This window comes from Leuciscus leuciscus (assembly GCF_965113295.1).
Source record: "Leuciscus leuciscus genome assembly, chromosome: 1".
Classification (NCBI taxonomy): domain Eukaryota; kingdom Metazoa; phylum Chordata; class Actinopteri; order Cypriniformes; family Leuciscidae; genus Leuciscus; species Leuciscus leuciscus.
Genome location: NC_138725.1, coordinates 428,070 through 446,709, shown reverse-complemented (window position 1 = coordinate 446,709; position 18,640 = coordinate 428,070). Strand labels below are relative to the sequence as shown.

At 39.0% G+C, this 18,640-nt stretch overlaps 1 protein-coding gene and 2 long non-coding RNA genes across 3 annotated transcripts in view; 1 reads left to right on the top strand and 2 right to left on the bottom strand.

Moving 5' to 3' along the window:
- LOC309480540 overlaps positions 1 to 18,640 on the bottom strand; it is a 188,235-nt gene that overhangs the window by 26,148 nt on the left and 143,447 nt on the right. The gene's annotated exons all lie outside the window — the stretch shown is intronic.
- The window catches only part of LOC309480263 (uncharacterized protein), a 179,101-nt gene that overhangs the window by 142,438 nt on the left and 18,023 nt on the right, over positions 1 to 18,640 (top strand). The gene's annotated exons all lie outside the window — the stretch shown is intronic.
- LOC309493894 lies at positions 15,350 to 17,929 on the bottom strand. Its single transcript, XR_014204062.1, has 3 exons — positions 16,953 to 17,929; positions 16,209 to 16,243; positions 15,350 to 15,905 (listed from the first exon to the last, which is right to left on the bottom strand). It is a non-coding gene; the product is annotated as an uncharacterized lncRNA (long non-coding RNA).

Here is an 18,640-nt window from a genome sequence, read left to right as displayed (position 1 = left end):
ATTTAAAAGAAGATAATTCAAGCTTCATGCCTGTGTGCCTGTATGTCTGTTTGACTGAGTATTCGCTGAGTTATTGTTAATTTTCGGACGCGTTTCAGAATGGACTTGACTGGCAGAGAGAAGGCAGAACTCGCTTCGTGTTTATTTTTCTTTATTTGGCAAAAAGCACAACACTTTGTTTTTATTGTGAGTATACACAAAAATAATACACATTTAACAGAATCGATTGATGTATGAAACTCCTATGGAAAATCAAAGTCAACAGAGTATTTATGAGTTTCTTTTACACTAATAAAAAAAAAGCGAGCTGGTATCGCCGGCGATACCGTAGACCTCAGGGGGTTAAAGGCCTCTTCACACCAAGGATGAGTTTTCAGGCTGATGAACAATAAAACACATTGACAGCCAATCAGGATCAATCCGACTTTATTTTCTCTCTTCTGATGCATTGACATTCAGATGGAAATGCTAAAGTCAAAAGAGTGTGTACGATACCTGAGTTTCTTTACGGGACTGTGACACGGTTTTGAGCAGGTCGAGTCTCTCTCTCTCTCAGCTGAGCCCATCATCTTCTCCAGGGCCAAGGCTTCGAGAACTGATGAATCTGGTGAACTAAAAGACATCTTAGCTTATACTTATAGCATATACACCAGCAAGACAGCAGCATTCATGTACATATTCATTATATGTTTACAATGATTTACATATTAATCACTATAATCACAATACCATTTACCACAATACCAAAGGTTTGATGCTCCACACACACAGGAACCCAGACCAACCTCTCCCACAGCCAATAACCTTCTCTCCTCCTTCTCTCCGCTAACCAAGGAAGAAGTATCTAAACTTATTATGTCCAGTCATCCTACCACCTGCCCTCTAGACCCTATCCCCTCACACCTTTTACAAGCCATCTCTCCCACACTTCTACCAGCACTCACACACATCATCAACTCATCCCTCCATACTGGCACCTTCCCTACTGCATTCAAGCAGGCTCGGGTTACTCCACTGCTTAAAAAACCAACACTAAACACATCATTTGTAGACAATTACAGACCTATCTTTCTCCTACCATTCATTGCAAAAACACTTGAAAGAGCTGTTTTCAACCAAGTAACATCATTCTTGTCTCTGAACAACCAGCTGGACGCCAACCAATCCGGCTTCAAGAAAGGACACTCAACTGAGACTGCATTACTGTCGGTCACAGAAGCCCTACGGATCGCAAAAGCTGCTTCCAAATCCTCAGTTCTCATTCTTCTGGATCTGTCTGCTGCCTTCGACACTGTGAATCATCAGATCCTTATGTCCAGCCTCTCAGCACTGGGCATCACAGGAACCTCCCTCCACTGGTTTGAGTCCTATCTCACAGGTAGGTCCTTCAGGGTCGCATGGAGAGGCGAGGCATCCAGAGCACATCATCTGACCACAGGGGTTCCTCAGGGTTCAGTTCTTGGTCCCCTCCTCTTCTCCATCTACACCACATCACTGGGACACATCATACAGGCACATGGTTTCTCCTACCACTGCTATGCTGATGACACACAGCTCTTCCTCTCATTTCAACCAGATGATCCCACAGTAGCTGCACGGATCTCAAGCTGTCTGGCGGACATCTCGACATGGATGAAGGATCATCACCTGCAGCTCAACCTGGCAAAGACTGAGCTTCTCGCCCTCCCTGCCAATCCGTCTCTGCAACACGACTTCACTATCCAGCTAGACTCATCATCAATCACCCCATCAAGGTCGGTCAGAAATCTTGGAGTAACAGTTGATGACCAGCTGACCTTCACAGATCACATTTCAAAGACAGCTCGATCATGCAGGTTTGCACTGCACAACATCAGGAAGATCAGGCCTTTCCTAACTGAGCATGCAACACAACTTCTCGTCCAGGCCCTGGTCATTACTAGGCTTGACTACTGCAATGCTCTTCTGGCTGGACTTCCATCATGTGCAACTAAACCTCTACAAATGATTCAGAACGCTGCAGCTCGTCTTGTCTTCAACGAGCCCAAGAGGGCCCACGTCACTCCTCTGTTCATCTCTCTGCACTGGCTACCTCTCGCTGCTCGCATCAAGTTCAAGGCACTGACGCTTGCTTACAGATCTGTCACAGGCTCAGCTCCCTCCTACTTTCACTCACTCCTACAAGTCTACATCCCTACCAGAAGCCTTCGATCGGTCAACGAGCGACGTCTCGTGGTCCCATCACAGAGAGCCAAAAAATCACTTTCCAGAACATTCTCATTCACAGTTCCATGCTGGTGGAATGATCTCCCCACCGGCATCCGGAATGCAGAATCCATGACAACATTCAAAAAAGAGCTGAAAACTCTTCTCTTCCGTGAGCACTTAACCTCATAAAAAAAAAATATATGTATATATATATATATTTATTTTTTTATTTTTTTTATTTTATTTTTTTGTATATATATTTTCCTGTAAATTCTCGCTTATCGGGCTTATGCTACTCTGAATAATGCCTGAACTTCGTATTTTGAGCACTTCTTGCGTTGTTTTTTGCCTCTTCGCGATGACTTGCGCCAGACGGAGATTCTGAAGAAAGACTTCAGGAATCTAATCGATACGGTACGCAGCACATCGCCTGAAACAACGATCATTGTGTCAGGACCGCTTCCCACGTACCGACTAGGGCATGAAAAGTTCAGCAGATTATTTGCGCTAAATGAATGGTTAATGTCATGGTGCAATGAGCAGAAACTGCTCTTTGTAAATAATTGGAATCTGTTTTGGGAGCGTCCTAGGCTTTTCCGTGCTGATGGCTTACACCCAAGCAGATTCGGAGCGGCTCTTCTGTCAGATAACATCTCCAAAATGTTAAATACCCTTTGACTAGAAACCAAAAGTCCAAATCATAGTCTCTGCTGCACCAATTCAACTGATATAAATACTAGTGTAGAACATTGCATAGAAACCGTGTCTATTCCTTGTTTAGTGAGATCAAATAATAAATCTAATGCAGGATCTAGGAAAAATCTAATTGTTATTAAAACAGAAAATGTTGCTATTAGTAAACAAAAACTATTTCTAAAGCTAGGTCTTCTAAACATTAGATCACTCACACCTAAGGCAGTTATTGTAAATGAAATAGTCACAGATAATAGCTTCGATGTACTTTGCCTTACTGAAACCTGGCTTAAACCAAATGATTATTTCGGTATTAATGAGTCTACTCCTCCTGGATACTGTTATAAGCATGAGCCCCGTCTGATTGGTCGTGGCGGAGGTGTTGCAACCATTTATAGAGATATTCTAAATGTTGCCCAGAAAACGGGTTATACGTTTATTTCATTTGAAGTACTTGTACTAAATGTTACGCTCTTAGATGTTAGAAAAACATCCCTATTATCTCTAGCCTTGGCTACCGTATTTAGACCGCCAGGGCCTTACGCTGATTTCCTAAAAGAGTTTGCAGATTTTCTCTCAGACCTATTAGTCAATGTCGATAAAGCATTAATTGTTGGAGATTTTAACATACACGTAGATAATCCAAATGATGCGTTAGGAGCTGCGTTTACAGATTTATTAAATTCATTTGGGGTCAAGCAAAACGTCACCGGACCAACACATCGTCTTAATCATACACTCGATTTAATTATATCACATGGAACCGATCCAACCGATATAGATATCATTCCACAAAGTAATGAAGTCACTGATCACTACATGGTAACTTGCATATTACGTACTGCTGTAATATGTCATGCGGCGTCGCGTTATCAACCAGGCAGAACAATCCTCCCATCCACCATAGATAATTTCTCAAATTGCTTATCTAATTTGTCTCAGCTGCTGCCTGAACCCAAACAAACAGATGAACTAGAAGAACTAACTAGCACTATGAGCACCATTCTCTCTAGAACATTGGATGTGGTTGCACCTATTAAATTAAAAAAGGTCAGAGAGAAAAATAAAGCACCATGGTATAACAATACTACGCATGTTTTAAAGAGAGAAACCCGTATTTTAGAGCGTAAATGGAAACAAACTAATTTAGAGGTCTTTAGAATCGCATGGAAAGACAGTATGTCACGTTATAAAAAGGCCCTAAAAGCGGCCAGGGCTGAGCACCTCCGCAAACTAATAGAAAACAACCAAAACAATCCAAGGTTTTTATTTAATACCGTGGCTAAACTAACAAATAAACAGACGTCACCCGAACAAAATATCCCGTTACAGTTCAGTAGTAATGATTTCATGAACTTCTTCACTGAGAAAATAGAAAGCATCAGAACCACAATTGTAAACGTTCAATCTTCAATCGCGCCTTATAATTCAGCTTCAATTATCACCCCGAAAGAACAATTACAGTGCTTTACAACTATAGAACAAAAAGAGTTAAATAAACGTATCACTTCATCTAAAACAACAACATGTTTATTAGATCCTATACCAACTAAACTACTGAAAGAAGTGTTACCTGTAGTGGAAGAGCCTCTCCTCAATATTATTAACTCGTCTTTATCTTTAGGTCATGTTCCAAGAACATTTAAACTGGCAGTTATAAAACCTCTCATTAAGAAACCACAATTAGATCATAATAATCTAGCAAATTATAGACCCATTTCAAATCTTCCATTTATGTCTAAAATATTAGAAAAAGTGGTGTCCGCTCAACTGGGCTCTTTCTTGCAACAAAATGATATCTATGAAAAGTTTCAGTCTGGATTCAGACCGCATCATAGCACTGAAACTGCGCTCGTTAAAATCACAAATGATTTACTTTTAGCTTCTGACCAAGGCTGTATCTCAATACTAGTTTTACTTGATCTTAGTGCTGCGTTCGATACTATAGATCACACAATACTCTTAGATCGACTACAAAATTATACTGGTGTTCAAGGACAAGCACTAAGCTGGTTCAAATCATACCTATCTGACCGCTACCATTTTGTCTATTTAAATGGAGAAAAATCGATCATAACTCCAGTAAACTATGGAGTGCCGCAGGGATCTGTGTAATGGTGCGTTCACACCGGACGCGAATAGCGCGTCAGGCGCGAGTGATTTCAATGTTAAGTCAATGCAAAGACGCGTTACGCGCGTAAAAAATTCCTGCGGCGCGAATGAGGCGTAGAGCGCGGCGCGGAAGACGCGAATACGCCTCATTCGCGCGTCAAGTTCACGCGAATGGCGCGAATTGAGCGTCTGGCGCGTTAAGCGCGAATGTTTTATGTAGTGCTTTTTGTGCATTCTCGTGTTTGACGCGAATTCGCGTCTGCCGCCCGAGTTGAAAAATCTGAACTTCTGCGTCAATTCGCGCCGCGTTAACCAATCAGGAGCCTGCTTGCTGCTGTCACGTGGTGAAGTGACAGTTTACAATGTTATTTTATGTTTGGCCTCAATAAATTATTTTGTAATATGACTAAAATGCACAACAAAGCAAATCTTTCACATAAAAACTCGATTTCAATATATGAGAGATACTCATTTTGTATTGAATGCTATTTATTCCATATCTATTCTAGATTATATGAAACATTATTATTCTAATGTAAAGACAACAAACACAATTTAGTGTATAAAAACAAAAATCACAGGACAGGTTTCACTTTTGGAGGCTGGCTCCATTTATTATCAAAACAAAAATAAATGACAGATTAGGTGGGTGCGGGCGAGGGTGAACCTCGCGCCGGGTTGTAGAGCGCGGGCTCGACAGGCAGCGACCACTCGAGGCCGAGGCCTTATACGGCCTACGCTGTCCTCGTCAGTGTCCTCACCGTTAGGTTCACCAAACCTAGCTCCTGGAGCAAATTGTGAAACTCCTGAAACCCTCCGGAGGGTCTGGTGGACCCGAGTACAGCGACGATGTCCCCTACGCAGCTGTTTCTGCTCTCCAGAGCATATACGAGCGGTGACTCTCTCGATTAATGCTAACGCTAATGCTCGATAAACATCTAAAAAAGATGGCCGCCAAAACTTTCACCTCTGACGCGCGTAAATTTCGCTTCAAACTTTTGTTTTTACGCGCGTTAGACACGCGAATTAACACAAAGTGGTCAAGCGTCAAACTAGACGCGGCAGGCGCGAATTTGACGCGCTATTCGCGTCCGGTGTGAACGCAGCATTAGGCACTCTGTTATTTTCAATATATATGATGCCACTTGGAAATATTATAAGGAAACATGGAATTAGTTTCCATTGTTATGCTGATGACACTCAAATATATATTTCATCAAGGCCGGATGAAAACGCTAAATTTTCCAAATTGACAGAGTGTGTTAAAGATATAAAAGATTGGATGACGCGTAATTTTCTTTTATTAAATCCAGACAAGACAGAGGTAATACTTATCGGTTCAAAAAACCGCCCACAAAACCTCGCACAATACAACTTTAACATCATAGGATGTCCTGTTACTTTATCCGCTACAGTAAAAGACCTGGGTGTTATACTCGATTGCAACCTGTCTTACAAAAACAGCCTTTTTCCACCTTAGAAACATTGCTAAGCTACGTAATATGCTATCAGTTTCTGATGCAGAAAAGTTAGTTCATGCATTCATGACCTCGAGACTGGATTACTGTAATGCTTTATTAGCTGGTTGTCCTGCATCCTCAATAAACAAGCTACAGTTAGTCCAAAATGCCGCCGCTAGAGTTCTTACGAGATCAAGAAAATATGATCATATAACACCGATTTTATCATCACTGCATTGGTTACCTATAAAGTTCCGTATTAATTACAAGGTATTGCTACTGACTTATAAAGCCCTAAACGGCTTAGCTCCAGTCTATTTAACGGATCTTCTATCGCCCTATAATCCATCGCGCTCTTTAAGATCACTAAATTCAAGGCTTTTGGTCATACCTAGGATATTCAGAACCACCAAAGGAGGGAGAGCATTTTCACATTTGGCTCCAAAACTCTGGAATAGTCTTCCTGATACTGTTCGTTGCTCAGACTCGCTCTCCCAGTTTAAAACTAGATTAAAGTCGCATCTCTTCAGCCAGGCATTCATATAATCCCACAGTTCAAACTACAATCCGGCCTCTAGCTCATAAATGCCAGAGGAGAACTGGCCCCCGACTGAGCCTGGGTTCTCCCAAGGTTTTTTTTTTTCTCCATTAGGTCACCTGATGGAGTTTTAGGACACCATTAGGTCACTTGATGGAGTTTTTCGGTTCCTTGCCACTGTTGCCTTTGGCTTGCTCAGTTGGGGATATTTTGGGGATATTTAATTTAATTTTATCAATCAATAAATTCCTCTTGAAACAAACTTTGTTGTATTATTTAAATTTAATACTGTGCAGCTGCTTTGATACAATCTGTATTGTGAAAAGCGCTATACAAATAAACTTGACTTGACTTGACTTGACTTGCTTAATTTAGTCCCAATTTGTAAGTCGCTTTGGACAAAAGCGTCTGCTAAATGACTAAATGTAAATGTAAATGTAAATTTACCAATAACCCATTAATACACTCATCCCAGCAAACCTTTAGCAGCAACAATAGAGTAATGGTAAGTTTAGTTCACTTCTGATCATTTGAAAAGAATCACTCAAATCGGACATAAATCACACAATTTTCAGCACCATTATTCCAGTCTTCAGTGTCACATGATCCTTAAGAAATCATTTTAATATGATGATCTAATGCTCAAGAAAAGGTTTGATGCTTAATGTCCTTGCGGAAATATTCTTTCAATATTCTTTTATGAAATGGGAAATTCAAAAGAAATACAAATCTTTTGTAACAGTGTTATATTTCAATTTTAACATGTCTTTACTGTACCCCAATTTACCTACTATATTGGCTCATAGCAGGGATTTCCAAAATATTTAATTTAAGTGCATTTCATTTACACCACATCAACTTCACATATACTTTCTGATGTTGGTTAATGGTCACATTACATACAGGTAAACAAATAAAATGTTTAAAATGTAAATAATTACTTTACTCAAGAAAGTTTTGGCACATCCATCTGTTGACTTCATCAATGCATTGGCACAGGGAGTCAATGGGGCTGTAATCGTTAGGCGATAGGCAGGGCCAGCCCGAGGCATAAGCGAACTAAGCGGCTGCTTGGGGCCCCCTCGCCACCAGGGGGCCCCCAATCGAGTTTTTTTTTTTTTTTTTTTTTACATATTAATTAACTTAAACAAGTGACATAAATGAATGAAAGGATTAATAATTCAAGACAAGAAAATTCTGATTTCATGATCAATATACCTGCCTACAACTGCTGCTGTGTCTGCCAGTGTTTGAGTCATGCGCATAACCTCGCATGCATAGACAATTTGTGCGCATTCACGGTAATGTTAAGCCATGTCACAAAAATTTGATTTGATCAATGATTTATCCTTTAAATGTAATGATATTCAGAACAAAACAAAAATGAAAAAATAACTATAAACAAGCCAAAACGAAATAATTTAAAGCGAAAGTGAAAGTAAGCGGCGTTGGGCTCACGTATCTCTCTCGTTAGAGTAAAAATGTTTCAACATTCGTGATGGATTTGGATGGTAAACTATTCTTTATTATAGGCTTTGTACTTCACTCACGTTCCAATATCGACGGAAAAAATCATCCTCTTCACACGCGCAAAAATGTGCTTGGAAACATCACAGTGGAGCGGTGCTTACGCTGAATGGTATGAATTGTACAACTGGCTGTCACAAAACATATAAAAAAAATTATTTGCAAAATATCCTCCAACGTTTTGCAACACTTTGCAGTTTGAATGATGTCTTGTATGAACATGACGGAGTATGTTTTTATGTTTCCACTGTTCGATCGCGCCCGCGCCTCACACACACACACACACACACACACACACAACATATTCTAGCATTGCAATCTTGACATTGCAGCCTGTTCGTTATAGCCGTAATAAAATATAATAATAAAATAGTCAACCTAACATATAAAAATGACACTGCTCTGTTTAAATAGTTTGTTTTCAGAAGTTTCAAAGAGTTAGTAAAAGAGTAAAGAAAAAGTAAAAACTTTAAGTATTTATTTTTTATTAATACATAACCTCATTGTATTAATTTATAATGTAACATTATAGCGTGACATTGTGTCAATAATCGTCAAGCACAGGTGACTCTGCGTGGTGGGAGGGGGCCCCCAAATCAAATTCTGCTTAGGGCCCCCAAAAGGCTCGGGCCGGCACTGGCGATAGGGCTAAGTAGATCTGTGTGTCATCTGCAGAGCTGTGGTACGAGATTTGGTTCTTTCTCATTATTTCCCTGCTTAGCTTCAGTTGCCCACTGAAGTTAAGCAGGGCTGAGTCTGGTTAGTACCTGGATGGGAGACTCCTGGGAAAACCAGGTTGCTGCCGGAAGAGGTGTTAGTGAGGCCAGCAGGGGGCGCTCACCCTGTGGTCTGTGTGGGTCCTAACGCCCCAGGGTAGTGACGGGGACACTATACTGTCAAAGAGCACCGTCCTTCGGATGAGACGTAAAACCGAGATCCTGACTCTCTGTGGTCATTAAAAATCCCATGGCACTTCTGGTAAAGAGTAGGGGTGTAACCCCGGTGTCCTGGCCACATTCCCTCCAATCGTCCTGCCAATCATGGCCTCCTAATAAACCCCCAGCGAAATGCTCCAAAATAACGGACATGTTCCGGGCATCAACGAGCAAAGAGACTACAGGGGAAATAAGCTAAAGCTCCTAATGTCACCGCTAGGCACGTTTTAACGGTCATCATCAGCATCGTAAATCCTGCAGTTTTTATTTTTTCATTTTTTAAAATATGTATTTACATTTATAACACTGTACTTTATATTATATTACCTTTGTATCAAATTACAAAAAAACTAATAATATTTTAATACGTATTTGGCTTGCTGTCCGGGGGGAGGGCTCCGAGCTCGGAATTCGGCCCGACCCCAGAGTACTCCCCCCAAAAAGGCCAGATGAACGCAGGACAGCGAGCGTAGAATTTATCCCCCCAAAATGTGAAGGGTATGTATTTACCAAGGAACGAGCTTGCCTGTTCGACTGGGAAGGCTCTCGCAACGTCCGATGGAAACTTGGATGCTCACAGCATCGGACGGATGAGCCCGTTCTGCAGTTGAACTGACAGCTCGATGACGCAAGAATTATGCGAGCGTGAATTTGTGAACGAGTTTAACCGTTCACCCGGGAGGGCTCTTGCAGCGTCCGACGGGAACTTATATGCTCACGGCATCGGACGGGTATGCCTCGCCAGGTTGGACGGGGGCGCCCGCTGAACTTGGTCGGGAGGGCTTGACCGGCGCTTCGACGGGGCCGGGGCACGGGAATAGACCCCTCGCGGCCCGACGAATGGGGAGCCCACCTAGTGACACAAGCGCGGCCGTCCGGCGACGACTAAGACGGGCAGGCTCTCACTGCAATTCGAACGGGAGGGCTCGACCAGCGCTTCGGAAGGGGGACGGAGCCCGGCCTTCGAACGGGTGAGCCATCGCAGCGTGCGAATGGGGGAGTCTGCATATGATTGTAAAAAACGTGTCCTATGAAATTAAGCAAGCGTGCAAGCGGCGAGCCCAGATGCAATCGGAAGGTTTGGTGTAACGGATGTAACTAATAATGAAGCGCAGCAGGTGATAGTTATAAACAAACTAATTAGTTAGGGCTTGGTGAGCGTTTCTGATGTGAAAACGGCTGGGTCTGATATAGGTTTTGAAGGCATTCGATGACCAGCGACCGAGGGTTTTGATTTGTTGTTGGGAGAGACCTTTTTGTGCGGCTGTGGTAGCTGCTCCGATACGGAATGAGTTGCTAGAGAAATTATCTGCTGTGACGCCGGATTTGTTGAGGACTGCTTTAAGGTGCTTTTGGAACCAGAATCTCGTAGCTGGATGATTGGAGTCGTTAGTGAAGAGTGGGTCGAGTGGGGATTTGGACGTGGAACGTTTGAACTGCTGGTAGTTAAAAAGAGCATGGTACGGTTGGATGGGAGTTTGTAGATTGAAAATATAAACAAAGTGACCTTTTTTAGCTCTGTCAGTTTTACTTTGTTTAATGAAGAATGATATGGTTTCATTGTCTACGATCTGTAAGTCTGAAATTGTAGGATGAATATTTGGGTCGAATAAGGAAGTGATGGTCAGTTCGGAGCAGCGGAGGAAACCGAAGAATGCTAGGATGAACATAGCTTCTAATGTATAGGCGGTGTTGGTGGAGTGGTATCCAAGACGGAGTGATGAAATGCATCTGGTGAGTATATCGATTGTGATTGGTTGTCTGGTATCTGGGCGAGTGGGGCGGGTTCTTTGGATTCCCTTAATTAGAAGGGACGTTTGGGAGTTATTTATTGCAGGTGCAGTTTTTTTTTTGCCAGAATATATTTATTAAGTTTTGTGCATACACAAACACAAGACAAACAAACACAATGCCTATCAAAAAGCCATCTCTGTACAAAGCAACAGTCTATAACTATTTATCACTTATCTTTAAAATAATTTTTTTTATATACAAATCAGGTGGTACAAATTATTGTCCAGAAGTGAACTGCAGCGTCCATACATCTCAGTCATTGTCATCTGTTAAATCCAAATCTTTGGCATAATCAATAAAAGTATTCCAGATATTCTCAAAAAGTCCCTGTTTGCCTTTTAAAACATATGTAATCCTCTCTAGTGGCAGAGCAGACAGCATCTGCCGTAACCATAAAGTGCCTCTCGGTCTACATGTTTTTTTTTTCAAAATAAAGCTATACTGTCATGATGGAAACACAGAAGCAGTTTGCAAGTAAACTCTCTCTCTTTATTGCGTAACAGAAATGATGATAGACACAGTCCAGAGAGAAACAGGTTAGTGGCGCAGGGACTTCGATGGTCAGATGAGTGCCGTGATGAGAAGTGATGTGATAAATCCAGGGAACAGGAACAGGAACAAAGGCGGCACAAGACTGGATGTAGACGAGATCAAAACAACCTGAACTCACAAACGACGATCTGACAAAGGAGATGAGAAATGAGTGAGTATATATAGGTGATGAGATGAGCTGCAGCTGGTGACGGGAGTGATGAGCTTGATCGCTGATGAGCGTTAATCAGCCGGCACGCCCACACAATCAGCACACACACACATTCAACAACAGAAACACGAGACAAGAAAGAGGCATAGGATTTAGGAACCGTGACATATACATCTTTTGGCGTTAAGCAGACTAAGGTCTATAAATGTACGTTAATTTTTTGTATAGTTATGCTTCTCTGGATATAAGCCCGATGAAAACAATTTTGGTTCTAATGTTATTTGTTTGGAAATAATATTTTGAATAATGTCTCTTACTTCTTCCCAAAAGAGTGCAATTTTTGTACAATGCCACATACAGTGAACCAGTGTTCCTCTACATTGTTTACACTTTGAACACACATCAGGAATGTTTCCATTATATCGACAGAGTTCCACTGGTGTCACATATGTTTGCATTAACCATTTAAATTGAATAACTTTGAGACGAGTATTTATTGATGTTGTGTGGGCTAAAGTGCATGCATCCTGCCAGTCTTCCTCTGAAAGTTGCAATGACAAATCATCCTTCCAAGCTCTAAATCTAGAATCTAAATCTAAATCTAAATCTAAATCCAGAAACGTAAGACATAAACAGGTTTTAAAACTGAGAAATAATGCCTTTCTTTTGACTATCTTCTTCCAAGTCTGAAGTAGTGGGTTTCGTTAATATATTGTTTTGACTTGCTCTTATAAAACTCCTGAGTTGGAGATATTTAAAGAAATGTTTTTTATCTAAGTGAAATTTATCTTGTAATTCTTGAAAGGTCATAAGTATGTCAGATTTTGGCAAATACACATCTCGAACCATTCTCAGTCCCTTGGTTTTCCATAACTTAAATGTTGCGTCTGCCCTGCCTGGTGGAAAAAATTGGTTGCCCCATAATGGACTAAATTGAGACAGACAGTGTGGATCTTTCAAAAGTGTCTTCACATCACTCCATACTTTTATCATGTTTTTAAGAATTGGGTTTTTAATTTCTCTTAATAGTTTTCTTATTGTATTTGAGTATATATATGAGGGAAGAGGCAAGTTTAATCCTTGTGATTCCATTTCTATCCAATGTGGTGAATGATTAGTATAATAAAACATAATAGACCTTAGCTGCGCAGCCCAATAGTACAGCTTAAAATTAGGACATTTCAAACCTCCACGTTCATAAGGCAGGTACAGTAAAGACAAACAAAGTCTTGCCCTTTTATTATTCCAGAGAAAACGTATAAAAAAAAAAATCATTTGTGAGAAAAAACCAAACGGGGGTGAAAGGGGAATATTCTGAAACAGATATAGTAGCTTTGGAAGAATTTTCATTTTTAAAATATTAATTCTCCCAATTATAGATACTGGCAGCGGCATCCATCTATCAACTGAATTTTGTATTCCTGTTACTAAAAGATTGTAATTTACATAAACTATTTTTCCTAAGCTTGGTAAAATCTGTATCCCCAAGTACTCAAATTGTGTCACAACATTAAACATGTTCATTTAACAGTAAAATAGAAGACTTGGTTTTATTGAGCTTGTAACCTGAAATTTCACTAAATAACTGGATGATTTCCAGAATGATCCGTATTGATGTGTTTAGATTCAAAATAAATAAGATCACATCATCTGCGAACAGAGAAATCCTATGTTCAGTTGGTCCTACTGTAATTCCACTATGTTGGGGATGGGAGCGTATTGCAATTGCAAATGGTTCTATTGCTAACGTGAATAATAAAGGTGAGAGCGGGCAGCCTTGTCGGCACCTGCGTTTTATTGCTATCGGTTGAGAAATATTTCAATCAGTGATGATTTCAGCAGTGGGGCTGTCATATAATATTTTGACCCATTTAATCAAATTGTTTCCACATCCAAATTTTTCTAATACCCGGAAAAGATATGGCCATTCAACCCTATCAAAGGCCTTTTCGGCATCCAATGATAGAAGAGCTGTATTTGGCGCATCCTTTTTACAATGAATAATATTTAATAATCTCCGTACATTGTGGAAGCCCTGCCTTTCCGCGACGAATCCATTTTGATCTTGATTTATTACATAAGGGAGAGTTTTTTGTAGTCGTTTTGCTAATAATTTAGAAATGATTTTCAAATGTGAATTTCAAAAGACTAATGGGTCTTAGATTCTCACACTTATCTAAAGGTTTTCCTGGCTTAGGCAGGAGAGTAATCAAGGCTGTATTTCATGAAGGAGGAAGAAAATTCGATTTAAAGATTTCTTCAAACATGTCCAATATAGGTACCAAAAGTTTATTCTTAAATTTCTTCTACAGATCTATAGGAACCCACATGGAAAGAACCTATATAAACATATATGTTTTAATATATGTTTTGATATATGTTTTTAATATATGTGACATATATAAAATTGGCCGTTTTCCTATATTATATGTACATATATGCACATATATGCACCTACATGTTCACCTATATATGCTCACCTATATGTTCACATATATATGCACCTATATGTTCACATATATGCACCTATATGTTCACCTATATATGCACCTATATGTTTACCTACTATATATTAGTAAAATTATTAAAATCCATAGCTACTAGGTCTACACTGTAAAAAAAAAAAAATCCCGTATACAAACGGTAAATCTCTGGCAGCAAAGTTTCCAGACGGATTCCGTTAAATTACAGCAAATAACCATTTCACAAAATTACAGGCAAAAACAGTGAAAATACAGAATTGACTTTACAGTCAAAATTTATTAAATTACAGTACATTACTGTTGATAATGGCTTATTAAACCGTGGAAAAACGGATAAATGATGTCAAATTACATTTAAAAAAAAAACATTTAACTTTCAAGTTAAACTGTAAATTTAGGGTTTTATAAAGTTATTTTATAATAATGCTGTCTATCTACAGTAATTATCTTTTAATATATAGTTTTTCCTGTGTATAATAACTATGAAGTTATGTATAAAAATGCATTAAATACATAAATTCAAATTCAAAGTTTGTATATTTACAGTTAAGGCATTTCCAATTTCCAACTTTGACCAATCTCTAATTAAGTACTTAATAATAGCAAATGTACAGTCAATTTCTGTTAAATTAATTAAACGTATAAGTACAAAATACCTGCACATTTACAGTATTACTCATTAAACAAACACTGAACATCAAGATATGTGAATGATAGGAAATACAATCTTAGTATATAATTTAGAACATGTAAAAATATCTACATTAAAAGGCAATTGCTGTATGCCTTTATACTCTAATATAACTTATTTTACACATTTACAATTACATTTTATCCAAAGTGACTTAAAAATTAAGAGAACAATAGAAGCAACAAGTGCAGTGACAAGTCCCAGTTAGTGTAGCACAGTACACAAGTTTATTTATTTATTATTAAAACAAAGATTTAGTATTATTGGGTCAAGTGTTTATGAAAAGATGGATCTTTAGCAGTTTCTTGAAAATGTGTTGAGTTGGGCAGGTCATCCCACCAGCAGGGAACAGTCCAGGTAAAGGTCAGTGAAAGTGGTTTTGTGTCTCTTTGGGATGATGGCACCACAAGGCGCCGTTCACTTGCAGAACACAAGCTTCTGGAGACACATAGATCTGAAGCAGTGAGTTTAGGTCTTGCTGCAGCATCTGGATCAGTTGCAGAGGTTTGACTGATGCTGGAAGAGCTGCCAGGAGAGCATTACAATAGTCCAGTCTGGATAGAACAAGAGCTTAGACAAGGAGTTGTGTGACTCCGACAGGAAGGGCCGGATCTTTCTGGTGTTGTATAAGGCAAATCAGCAGGATCACATGGTTTGGCTGAAAGTGAAACCATAAGCAGTTTTGTCTTGGCAAGGTTGAATTGAAGGTGAAGGTCATTCATCCAGCAAGAATTTTCCATCAGGTAGGCTGAGATGCGAGCAGCAACCGTCAGATCCTCTGGCTGGAATGAAAGGTAGAGATATATGTCATTATAAGTGATAGGAAAAGTCATGTTTCTAAATGACAGAGCCTAGTTACAATACAAAAAAATAATAATAATAGATGGGTGGAATCTAACACAATCGTGGTCTTACTGAAGCAAAACCAAACCTTGTGCAGCTCCAGTGGCCTCACAAGGATCAAATGAATATTCACATGGGAAAATATAGTATAAAACAAATTAAATTTTCTGCCACTTTTAGTGCAATCATATGGAATCAGAAGACTCGGCCATTACAATATTTTAAATTACTTCTTCCCATACCTTGTTTGCCATGATCATTCTGCTTTCCACTTGACCTGAAATCACAAATATATATATATATATTTTTTTTTTTACAACTCAGTATTACATTTGCATATGTCAGAATATGTTCCACTGGGACAATGCAAAACCTCAACTGACGTGTTGGCAAGCATGCAGCCAGAATATGGAATTTATCATGTGGTGTTCATATTCTAGCCTCATGTGTTTTCCTGTATCAACAACAAGTACAGTATTTGCTGAATTCGTTTTCTTAACGGTCTTGATAACCACATTAACCCTTATGAAAATTAACTATGGTTTAACCAAAAAAAAAAAAACCTTGGTAACGTTAGGCCTATTTGTAGTATAACTGTGGTTATTAAAAATGGTAATAAAAATCCGCCAAAAACGTGGTTACTATTTTTTAAGAGAAGAGTTTTCAGCTTCCAGACAGTGTTTAAAAATGTCCCGCCATTTAAGAGATTGAATTACTGACAGATACTATCGCGTATTAACAAAGATTTTATACACAATTAAACGGACTTTATGTATAACAAGTCTACGAAAGCTTGTTTTAGGTCTTTTTTGAGGTGTGGGTACAGCTGATCTTTCTTAAAACAGATGGAAAATGTAAAGATGCATGCTACATTTTCAGTGTTTTGCCTCCAGCTCATCATTTAAAATGCTAATGTTAGCTTGAAAACTGTAACGTAAACTTAACACAAATGTAATATAAAATATCGTTCACATGCAGACTCTTACCTCAGCCGGTGATCGGTTGGCATGATGTCCGCTGTGACGAACCAGGCTCACTGAAAAGGGTGCTATTTCCGAAGAATCCAAACTGACAACAGCTAGGGCTCCTGCTCACGGCTGCTCTCGACGAACACGATTGCTTTGAATTATGAGGTGTCATATTGAACCCCTGTTAATCTCACAATCCACTTCAGGAGAGTAGACTGAATTCAAATCTCCCACTTGCACTTGATACAGATCCAAAGTCGACTGATCAGCTGACCGTTGTGGGCGGGAATAAACAGCGGAAACGTAATGGCGGCGAATTTGAATCTGCGTCATCGCGTGCGCGCGCGCGCACACACACACACACACACACACACACACACACACACACACACACACAAAGCCCTGAATGTGCAGCAACGGAGATTTAGAAAAATATTAATAAAATATACATGAAATTATGGGAGAATAAGACAATGAAATAATGATCAAAATGAGCATCTATTTGCAAGACAAGATTAAAAGACTATAGCCTAAAAACAATTCAATACAGGTCTACTGTAGCCTATGTAGGGTAGGCTGTATGTACAAATACTATTATTTAACCTTAAAAAAAACCTCACTTTAACCCCCACATGCTTAATAATCTGTAAGGACAACATATTGAATAGATGCAGATTTCTGCAGTTATACCTTCTTTTCTTTGTTTTCTAATTTCACAGAAAAAAATCTGTAAAATATTACTTTGTAAAAATACAGACAAGTTCCTTAAAAAACGTAAATTGATGTAAAACCAAAATACAAGCAATTACCTGTAAATTTAATAGTGGACCTTTAAATTACAGCAAATATCTGTAAAATAACAGGCATTCACTATAATGACAAAACGGTAAAATTCTGTTAAAAAAATACAGACCATTACCTGTAAAAGTACACTTTTTTTTACAGTGTAGGCAACATAAATAAAACCCCAAAATGTAGAAATTTACATTATTTATTTACTTAAGAACAATCAAATAGTACAAGAACAAAAATAAGACAAAAAACTGAACAGAATTTAAAAAAAAAAAATTATTTTTATCTTTTTGATCTCAGCTCCGTGAGCTTCGAATTGATAGATGTGCCTATCTGAGCTAGGCATCATGTATGACAGTTTCCAAAGTGAGATATGAGCTACAAAATGACCATCCTGCCATGAGCTATAGGAGACATATCTTGTATGTAGGCTACATATAGGGCTTATATGTATATATAAAGAAGCAATACAGGAGACCTATATGGCCTGTATATGCACATATATGCACCTCAATTATGCCTATATGTGGCATATATACGCATATATGCAGTATATATATTATCATATATGTGCATATATGCTGTATATATGCAGCATATATGTGCATATAAACTGCATATAGGTTTCATATATGCGCATATATCCTCATATAGATTCTTTCCATGTGGGAATGCCATCAGGCCCTGCTCTTTTTCCGGATTTCATGCTATCAATGGCTTGTCCAATTTCTTCTATTGTAAATTTTGAATTTAAATTAACTCTATCATCCTCCGAAATAATGGGTATATCTATTTTATTTAGAAAGATGCTTATATTGTTAAGTTCAATTGTTGCTTGTGCTTTATACAATTCTTCATAATAGCCCTTAAACGCATTATTAATTTCTATTGGATCCAACAGTGTCTGCCCATTT